The sequence below is a fragment of the Podarcis liolepis genome (assembly GCF_965112155.1).
Source record: "Podarcis liolepis genome assembly, chromosome: 16".
Classification (NCBI taxonomy): Eukaryota; Metazoa; Chordata; class Lepidosauria; order Squamata; family Lacertidae; genus Podarcis; species Podarcis liolepis.
Window position 1 is genome coordinate 8,933,799 of NC_139567.1, and position 11,302 is coordinate 8,945,100.

Genomic DNA, 11,302 nt, shown 5'->3' on the forward strand with positions numbered 1-11,302 from the left:
GCCGATTGAGTTTGCCGGTGCTGTGCCCCTTTTGCCCATTTTCCCCATAGTCACACTCTGCATTGGGTCAACATTAACCAAAATCACTGGAGTCCATCCTCCAAGGAATGTGGTTTCAGGGCCACCTACTCCTCTGTAAGCAGAAGTACAGGTAAGGTCTCTGTTTCAGGAGAATCTTTCCTTTCCTTTCTTACATCGTTTATCAGGCTATTTTTCATACCTGCTGGAGGAAATGATCAACCTGTAGGCATTATCTTTCTCCTTCTGAGTGCTAGGAGAGCAGGAAACCCCACAGGTCTCAAATGGGTGCTGGTTACCTCTATGGTCTTGCTTGTCTGAGAATTCAATATCGACCCCAAAGCTCAGTCTTTTGATTGGCTCTGGGAGCTTCTTGGATTCAAAAAGGCTTCTTATTGGTCTGTGGCAACAGGGCATGTTCACAGTGACCACTTTCAACAAATTTGAGGAAGGATTGACCCTTATTTCATCTTTATGGTCTAAAACATTTTTCTATTGGCTTGAGTAGCCTATCATGCTTGACCCCTTAGGCCAATCTTTAAAGAGATCAATGTCTGATCTCCCATTTTCTCCTGGAGCTCTAAGACCTCTTCCTATTGGTCCATGGTGGTTGTAGAGGGTTCAAATATGGGGCCAATCCAGAGAAGGCCTGGAAATGCCATTTCTGCCTCCCATTTTGTCTCAGGGATCTAAAACCTCCTTCTATTGGTTCATGGTAGTGCAATGTGCTTCATTTCTGGTCCTTCTCTTCTATGGGAAGATTTCCAGGACTTCTAAGGTTGGACTTATAGGATTAGGGTTACTTCTGGTGATGTCATGGCTATAAACCATCCTGAGGTGGTGGTCTTAAGTGATTTGAGAGGAGGCACACTTACCATACTACTCTCTGCATCTTGACATAGGAAGTCTAGAAATTATTTCTGATGATGAAAAATCCTCTTAGAAAGCAAAGGTGAAAAATATAGAATTGCAGCAGCTAAATGATGAATTGGCCATTATATTTTCCCCAATCCATCATGGCAGAGAAAAGAGAATAAACTCAATTAAAAGGACCCAATTTACCCCCCCCCCTTTTCCCTACCCACAAGGGCACCAGAGTGTGAATCTATTAGCATTAGGACAAAATTGTCATTTTTAAAAGAAAAGGCTACTCATTCTGGGAGCAAAAACATACCAAACAACTTGGTTCCTGCAGGGAGAGATGTTTCTGCATAATATGCATAATATTATGGATTTAATAGAAGCATTTCACAGTGATAGCAGTACTGCTATATACCAGTTTAAAATCCTTGAGCACAGTACTACAGAACAAATGGATGACATTGCAAAGCCATAATATGTGTTCCCTACATAGTCTGGTAATCAGGACAAGAATGGAACTGACCAATACAGGGCAGAATCGAGACGTGATGTGGGAGATAGGTTCAGAGGACCCCAAATGCATGTTCTGGGGATGAGGGGATTTCACTCCTTCAACATTCCTCTGGTTTGCTCTGCCCCAGTTCAACTAAGAGAATTCCTAGAATTAGAGCAGCCTTCCTCATCCTGACACCTCCAGGTGTGTTGGACTAGAACCCCCATTAATCCCAGACAACATGGCAAATGGTCAGAGATGCTGCAAGTCCCAAGCGGTTGGGGGAAATCTGAATTAGAGCACACATGGGTTGCTTTCAGTTCCTTAAGTTTGTAGGCACCTTTCCCCCTAATGTATGTTAGCAATGTACAGGGGTGCATTGATAAAACACACCACCCAAACCCCCCAGAGCCTGCACACATACCCAGAACCAACCGCCTCAACTCCATGTCATCTGTATTCCCATGTCAACCTGTTCATGTAGACAAATAAGTCTGGGTGGGTGAAATTCTTGGGGAGGAGGGAAAGTACTAAGAGCCTACTGACAAGTCTGCCCCTTTAAAGCCGTCTACTCCTCAAGAAAGGGGCAGTGTCTGGGAGGTATGATCTGAGCTTTGAGCCATAAAAAGCTCCAATCAAGTTCTGGATATTGTTGGACCAGCAGTTCTGTGGCTTGCCAGTTTCTTTCTAAGGTCCAGAAAGGATAGTGGAACTAAAACTTGAGTGAGAAAGAAAATGGAGAGGGATAGAATTACAGAGGGGGGAATCACAGAAAACACAGACCAATTTCATCCCAGCAGAAAAGGAAGGACTGTACGTGTCCACCATAGGACCAACCTGTCATTCTTTCTGGAACACCTTTGAGGCCCAAGGCCATCTCCACCATGCCCCAGGCCAGTAAGCAGCTGTGACACTTGTGTTGGAAGGGTGACTGAGTGGCTCTGCTAGGGATAGACAGACTGGTGCATTTCAACTCTCTCACATTCACATTTTTTCCGATTTTAAATTCAGTTCTCCACATTTCAGCAATTTGTGATTGTTTGGGTTTTGTTTTGTTTTTAAGAACAATCCTTCAGTTGTTTGAATGTGAATTTATCCCAACAAACACATTTTTATATGCAGTTTTGAGTAATTTATATATTTTTGCAAGGATTTCCCCCTAATATAATACATTTTTGTACGTTATTTTCACTAATATCTTAGCTTTTGTGTACATCTCCCTTTAATATATGCATTTTTCAATATATGCATTCGTTGGAGAACTGCACTGCAAAATTCAGACAAGTGTGAATTTTGAATGGCAACTTTGCTTCTCATATTGTTTCAGAAAATGCAAATTCGATAAATTCAGATTTAAATACAAACTGAATTGAATTTATTCCCCATCCCTATTTTTCCACCTCACCACATCCAGTACTACTGTATGAGATCCTAGGCAGATATGGCAGCATCTCACTAAAATGCAAATACCTTGAGCAGAAATCACGCACGGAAGCTCCCCTTTTGCATTTCCTTAGCAAGTTGGCATAATTCCTCCTATGATTGTCGGACTCGCATGCCCTGTCTGCCTTTGCAGAACCGTAAAGTTGACTTGCTTTTCATATTTGCTTTTCAGTCTTATCGCTACTCATGATCGTGGTTTGGGCTATGGCTTTGAGAAATGCAGCATAATGCCTCTGTCAGCAACTTAAACAATGCTCATTATCTAAATGGATCCATAATTAATAAATATGTGAAGGGATGTCAGCTTTAATGATTGCCTACTTCCGCGAGCTTGATTGTATTTGCTTATTATCTGTGGCCTTCCCTCTTGACTGGCTCCCACTCTCTGCTAAAGAGCTGGTTTATAAATGAGATGTGACAGGATGAAACGAAAGCTGAAGCGATGGCCGCTTACGTGAATGCAATGCCTGGCTCGGGAACTATTTATGTCAATGGAAGTCTGATGAAACCTAGCAGTGATATTTTGTGTCTGATTCATCTAGGTTTACTTATGGATTGACCAGCTGAGCAAGAGTTATCACTATGGAAGACTGGAAAGGAAATCTTGGTGAGTTGTACGTTAGCCATGAGTCGTAGACTACCCACTCCATTTGGTTTCACAAGTGGAAAACAGAGAGTTCTGCCAATGACCAAAGTGACTCAAACTCACCTTTACCACCAGCCATATGGAATGTGTTTCCTGTTGAACAGTGTCTACTTCCTTGCTTTGACAAATGAATTGTACTCACACAGGTCACCAAATGGTTCTTTCAACCCCTATGGAGGCAGAGCTTTCGATATTTAAGTATGTTCGGTTTTCTTCAACAGCACTTAATTTAGGAGTCACAAACCTTCTGGGGCCCGTGGACTCATTTTCAAACCAAAGGTATTGTTGTGACACATATCACAGCCAAACACACACCACAACCTATTTTATTGTAACAAGAGAATCTTTCTTTCAAGCCAAATTTCAATAGGAGTAGAACCTGTAGTAGGGTTGCCCTATGTCCTCTTTTTCCAGGACATGTCCTCTTTTTCATGGGTAGAGTCGCCATAGTGATCCATAGTTTAAAGTAGAAGTCGGCAAATGTGTCCCCCCCCTTTTTTTTTGCTCTTCAAAAGATGGCAACCCTAATAAGTACCAAGGAAGATCTCTGTGGGTGGAGTGGTATCTGTAGGGACCATACTGGTGACCCTCTGGCATAATTTTCACATGCATGTGATCTTTCGGTCTTGGATAGAAGCCCCTTTGTTATATGTGCTCCATAATAAACTAATGGATAGGATGGGCACCTTGGGGTTCATTTCCCATAGGAATGGAGCACGATTTCTGTTCTCATCCTGAAGCAAAGTTCTTCACCCGAGGTAATATTTCTGGGTTAGCGGAGTCTGTAACCTGAAGCATATGTAACCTGAAGCGTATGTAACCCGTGGTACCACTGTAGCGGCTTTGGAGAGAGAATTTTTGCCGGGGCCTTGGTAGCACCCTTGCTTCCACCTTAGACCATTCCCGTGTCTGCTCAGACTCCCCCCCCCCCGTCTGCTATTTACATAACAAAAACTGCACACACCAAATGCATCTAGGCTTCCTTGGCCCCCAGTTAAGCAGTTCAGCAAGATGAAGAAATGTAAATGAAGATAGGGCTCCAGAACCTTTGACACATACAGTGGTACCTCGGGTTCCATACGCTTCAGGTTACATACGCTTCAGGTTACACACTCCGCTAACCTAGAAATGGTGCTTCAGGTTAAGAACTTTGCTTCAGGATGAGAACAGAAATCGTGCTCCGGCGGCACGGCAGCAGCAGCAGGCCCCATTAGCTAAAGTGGTGCTTCAGGTTAAGTACGGACCTCCAGAACGAATTAAGTACTTAACCCGAGGTACCACTGTATATAGAAGAGGGTCTTCTCTCTCTCTCTCTCTCTCTCTCTCTCTCTCTCTCTCTCTCTCTCTCGTAAGTACAAGCATTTCTCTCTCATTCATATGAAGCCTGTGCAGCTTTCAAGGTAAATAAGTTCAATAGCTCAGTTGGCTAGAACATGGTCTGATAACGCCAAGGTTGCAGGTTCGATTCCCATAGGGCACGGCTGCATATTTGGGTTGGACTAGATGATCACCAGGGTCCCTTCCAACTCTATGATTCTAAGTTCTGTTCCCTTTCCATGTGGTCACCCTGTGTGCAGCGCTTGGTGCTGCAAGCTTGATGTTTCTAGGTATTGGTGAAAGGATGTACGGTTAAAAGTCTATCATGGGGTGGGGTGCAGTGATGTGCCTTAAAAATTCTGTCAGCAGCAGAATTCAAACCTGGTTCTGATCAGCCTGTATATTGTTAGCCTCTTGAAACTGAAGGAACCAAAGCACCACCATCTGCCTGTTGTAGAAAATCCACACCCTCTCACTTTCCCCTTCTTCCAAAGGCAAGGGGAGAAGCCCCTAAAGACCAAATGTTTAGCTACAGTGTGTAGCAGGAGCACAAAGCACTCTGAGGATTTATACTGTAGCTACTGCCTGACCTTGAACTGTTTCACTTAATGACCACAGGATCTCCCCCTGCTCCACTCACCAACCTTAGGCAAAGAGTGCCCGGTCACCAAGCATATGGTATTGCTTATCAGCCTGATGCATAGTTTCCAGTTCCGTGGAGAGATGTTAAAATCCCTGCAGCCCGCTTGCCTTCAGGTGTGCTGAATCATGCATTCCCAGACACCACATCTTCATTGACTCAAAAATAAAATAAAATGCTGAGTTAAACATTTAGTGCCTCGTTAGCAAAAAGTTTGGCTTCCCATATCTCTTTCTGTGTCGTGATGACTGCTAAGTATGCTACACTGCCACCTCCTCCACACAATCACTTGTGCAGCCCAGTGCCAGTGTGGTGATTTGGGAATCAATCACTGAGATGGGAATTTATCTCAAAGAGAGGTAACATTCAGCTGAGCCATATTAGTGTTTATTGGGGGGGGGAGGGACATGCCTTCCAATATTTCTCTGATAAAATAGGGACGTCCTATTAAACAACAACAGCCCCAGCCACTCTGGGTGGCTCCTAACATAGATAAAAACATAATAAAACATTACACATTTAAAAACTCCCCTACACAGGGCTGCCTTCAGGTGTCTTCTAAAGGTTCTATAGGTTGTATCTCCTAGGCTTGGGGGGGGGGTGTCACAAAACTCCATATCCTGCAACATTTTTCTGATGAAAATAGAGACACCCTACCATGACCTCCAATATTCCTCTTATGAAAATAGAGACATCCTAAAGAAAAGTGGAACATTCTGAGATCAAATCAGAAACCAGGACGGCTTCTGTAAATCTGGGACTGTTCCTGGAAAATAGGGAGACTGGGAGGGTCTGGAAAACATGCTTTTCTACAAAGCATTTATGGGAAGACTCTATTGGTGCTGATCATTCTTTGCTGGGTCTAGCTATCAACATTCATCATCATCATCATCATCATCATCACTGATCTGTGCAATTGCATGATAATGCAACTATCACCAGCATAGGGATTCCAGATTCCCAAAGTGTGCAGCTCAAGAAGTGGGACTTGGTAATACAAGAGTTTGACAACCTTTGAAAGAAAGAAAAATTGACAATGGCTTATATGCCTGGGTTTAGTGGTAAAGGGGTCAAATGCAGCACCACCGCAATTGTTTACTAGTGTTTTGTTTTGTTATTTAGAGGATTTCCCCCTTGCTTTTTAAGAGTAATAAATATCAGTGGTGTCCATATCACCAGCCACTGAGCTGGGCATCAGAGCTGCCTCTAGACTGCCACTTTGTCCAAACTGTGCAATACAATCAGATGCAGCATGAGAGAATTCTGATCACTCTGGCCAGGGAATGAGGGTGCCTGATGCTGGGACATGCGCAGTCACAAGCATGGCAGTGGTAGCAGCATGGCAATAGGGTATTTAAGGCCTCCCTTGGCATGTCTCTCTTTCTAGGCACCCAACCGCCCACCCTGTTTTCCTGTAACTTCAAGATTGAGTGGTATTTCTTTCTTTCTTTTTGGCCTATCCAAAAATTCTTTTCTTTCTTTCTTGTCTGCTGTGTCCTGGGTGCTTTAAATAAGGGCCTATGGCAACGGTGGCAAACCTATGCCACATGTTCCAGAATGGGCATGCGGAGCCCTCACTGCTGGCACTCACGTCATCGGCCCATCTGCACTGTTGTTTTGTTGTTTTTTTCCATTTGTGCTCCTGCTCCTCCCCACACTACTGTGTGCATCCACTCCTTAAACCCGGAACTTATTTTATTTTATTCTTGCTGGTAGCCAGCGATTGTGTTCGGTGTTTGGCCTGTTTTTCTATTGGCTGTGGCAGTGGCTGTTTTTGATTGAGCGTAACAGCGTTCATTATTTGACCCTCGTGATTTTTTCTTTGCACTTTTTTTGGAGCTGCGTGGTAGTGTAGCACCCTGCTTGTGGTTAACGCTTAGCTGGAATGAAATATTCAACGCAGCAATAGAGAATTTAAAATAATTATTTATTTGTCAGACAAATAAATGAGAGGCACAGTGGTATATGGTTACCAAGCTCTGGCCTGGCCTCCTGCCATTATGGCCAGCACTTATATTCCCTTAATCCAGCCCCCTTTGCTCCTCCTGTGGCTGCCTCTGTCCAATCAGCCTGGTTGAATTTCCTATTGGCTGATTGCTAGAACCAATCACAAAAAGATACACCCATATCCTCCTGTCCTTATATGGAACACAAAGAGCTATATATTGTTACATCTATAAATGACAAATAAGTAGTAATATATCTTACATGTGTCTCAACAAGGAATCTTAATTACCAGCTCACCTCTTGCCCTCCTTGCCCTATTGCCTTCTAAAACAAATGGTTAATCTTAAATTTTTATCTTAAACATATGTCAAGGATCTTGAGTTTCACATCAACATTGAAAGATCTCCTTCATTTGAAGGTTTCCAAACAAATGTCTGACAGCCATATATCAGGACTGCCCGGATGGCGTCTTCCTGTCTGGCAGGGGGCTGGGCTGGTGGCTGACTTAATTCCAGGATAAATACAACTCTTTACAACTATATGAAATAAGAATCTAGCATTTGTTAAATCCTTTGCATAATTACATTTAAGCCAATATATTTAATACACAACACAAGTAGCCTCTTAAAAGGAATAAGGCCTTTGTAAAAAAGGAACTCAGTTTAAAACAGTTTCAGAAGAAACCTCTTTAGTTTACATCCCCCCCTAGCTGCTTCAGCCAGCTGCTTTTCCCATTATCTCTTCCCAACATTTATTGCCCTTAAACTCTCTCAGTTTAAGAAAGAAACAGCTTTAAAAGACTTCCCAAAATTTCTGCCAGCTAGATGCTTCTCCATTTGGCCTTTAACCTTGGAAAGAAGATCTGGCTCATTTTACTGGGAGGCACATTGGCATTATTTTACTATTTACTCATTCCTAATTATATTTATCTCTGCCTTTGTTATCTTCTGTAACATGTAGGGTCAGTGTCCTCGCTTAGTCTGTAATTCCAGCTTTTACGACTTTGAGAATTGTTTTCTGCTATCAATCAAAGGGGCCCCTTGTCTAAGAGGAAAACATTGCCAGTGTTAAACAGCTAGTTTTCTTGCCTGGCATGAAACATTTGAAAATCTAAGCCCTCTCTTTAATATACAAGCCCTGATCAAACATTAATAAAATGCAGGCTTATGCCTGATGCCTCATTAGATCCCAGCTCCCCCTCCAAGCCATGCCTTGCCCATTCCCTTCTGCCCCCTCCCAGCTGAAGCAAAGTTCTTAACCCGAGGTACTATTTCTGGGTTAGCAGAGTCTGTAACCTGAAGCATATGTAACCCGAGGTACCACTGTAGTTCAATCTGTTTGCATGCTGGGCAGAAAGGTGTGTGGAATTTAACAAAGAGCTGTGGTGCTGTGGGTTAAACCACAGAGCCTAGGACTTGCCAATCAGAAGGTCAGCGGTTCGAATCCCCGCGACAGGGTGAGCTCCCATTGCTCGGTCCCTGCTCCTGCCAACCTAGCAGTTCGAAAGCACGTCAAAGTGCAAGTAGATAAATAGGTACCGCTCTAGCGGGAAGGTAAACGGCATTTCTGTGCGCTGCTCTGGTTCGCCAGAAGTGGCTTAGTCATGCTGGCCACATGACCTGGAAGCTGTACGCCGGCTCCCTCAGCCAATAAAGCGAGATGAGCGCCGCAACCCCAGAGTCGGACATGACTGGACCTAACAGTCAGGGGTCCCTTTACCTTTACCCTTAGACACCTTTGAGGGCGATGGGCGTACTCAGAGTCTGGCTGCAGAGCCCTTCACTTGGATGCAGACATATGATCACTAGGGATGAAATTTTATGAAAAACTCAAGCTTATCTGCATGGATGTTTAAAAATGCCTGTCTTCTTACGTAATATTGATAAGGGGCATTTTTTTTAAAAAAAAATCCTTCAGATTTCCAGTAACCAGCACATAAACAGACATAGAATACAACACATACAAGTATTTATGTATTCATACTTATAAAATGACGCTGCAGAAATATATTACCACATGGGGACTAGGCACTTTTATATATATATATATATATATATATATATATATATATATATATATATATATATATATATATATTATACATCTTTACTGCATAATTTTATAGCCAGGCATTAAAAACAACAATCCACGATGCACAAGTTGTCTGAACCCAATTGGGCACTCGATGGAAGAGCTTGTTAATCAGGTTTGAATCCCCAAATTTCATATATTAGAATATAATAAGAGCCCTTCTGGATCACACCAAAGGCCCATATAGTCCAGCACTCTGTTCTCACAGCGACCAACCAAATGCCTGCAGGAAGCCCTGAGCGCAACAATGCTCCCCCCACTAGTGCTTCCTACCAACCAACGTTCAGAAACATGCTGCCTCCAAAAGTTCGAACAGAACATAGAGATTGTGACTGCAAGCCACTGCTAGCTTTATCCTCCACACATTTTCCTAATCATCTTTTACAGCCATACAAGTTGATGGCCACAGAATCACAGAGTTGGAAGGGACCATGAGGGTCATCTAGACCAACCCTCTGCAATGCAGGAATCTTTTGGCCAAGGAGGGTCTCAAACCTACAACCCTGAGATTAAGAGTCTCAAGCTCTACCAACTGAGCTACTCCAGTATGGCATCATTGCCTCTTGTGGGAATGAATTCAATAATAATAATAATAATAATAATAATACCAACAACAACAATATATTTATACCCTGTCCATCTGGCTAGGTTTCCCCAAGCCACTCTGGGTGGCTTCCAATAAAATATTAAAAATACAATAAAACATCAGACATTAAAAACTTTCCGAAACAGGCTGCCTTCAGATGTCTTCTAAAAGTCAGTTGTTTATTTCCTTGACATCTATCTGATGGGAGGGCGTTCCACAGGGCGGGCACCACCACCAAGAAGGCCCTCTGCCTGGTTCCCTCCAACCTTGCTTCTCGCAGTGAGGGAACCGCCAGAAGGCCGCTGTGCACTGTGTGAAGAAGTTTCTTCCTTTACCTGCCCTGAATTCCACTTCATTTGATCTTCCCAAGTACTAGTATTATGAGAGAGGGGAGAAAACTTTTCTCTAACTACTTTCTCCACACAATGCATAATTTTACACACCTCCCTCATGCCCCATTGTACTCGGCTGTAAGAGATTCCTCCTCCATCCCTTATGATCACAGATCTCATGCCTGGCACGTAGCTTGGTTCCATTCCCTGCAAGTTACCACTTCATAATGACCACTTGAAGCCATCCTCTGTCCTGACAGAGAAAGTGATAGTCAGGTCTTAATCCCTTGGAATGGTCTCCAGTTCTCCTTCTCCCTTGAGTTAGCAGCACAAATATAACAGAGTTTTTATGTCCTTTAATATACTCGTATTTGGAATGTAAAACTTAAATGTGCATAACACTTGGCTTGCATATTTCAACCCACTTATAAGTTTCACTAACAGCCCAGGATGCTTTTTATGAGAGCCCATGAAATAAAAAAGGCATAAATTTGTATCTGATTTAAAATTTTATAACCAGAGTTACACTGAACATTAAGTAGGCCGTTTTCGGCTAATCCATAATGCTGTGAATTAAAGTGTTTTGCTAAAGTTAAGAGGAGAGAAAAGCAGTCCCCTCCCTTCCCAGGTGGCCTTTATTGTTTTGACAACCTGAATCTCAGGCTGAAAAGTATATTAATCACTGTTGGTATCGGTTTCTCCATTGGATTACACACCATCTCATTCTTTGAGTGGTGAGAGACTCCAGGGATTGAGACTCTTTCCCAGGGTTTGATTTTCTTTGACTGAAGTTCAGCAGAGACTGTGGTGTCTTCTGAATATATGGTTTTATTTACAAATATATCCAACTTGAGCATAAGATGGAGGGACTCACAGCTCAGCTCTCACACACTGTTGGGAAAGACTGAGGGCACAAGGAGAAGGGGGA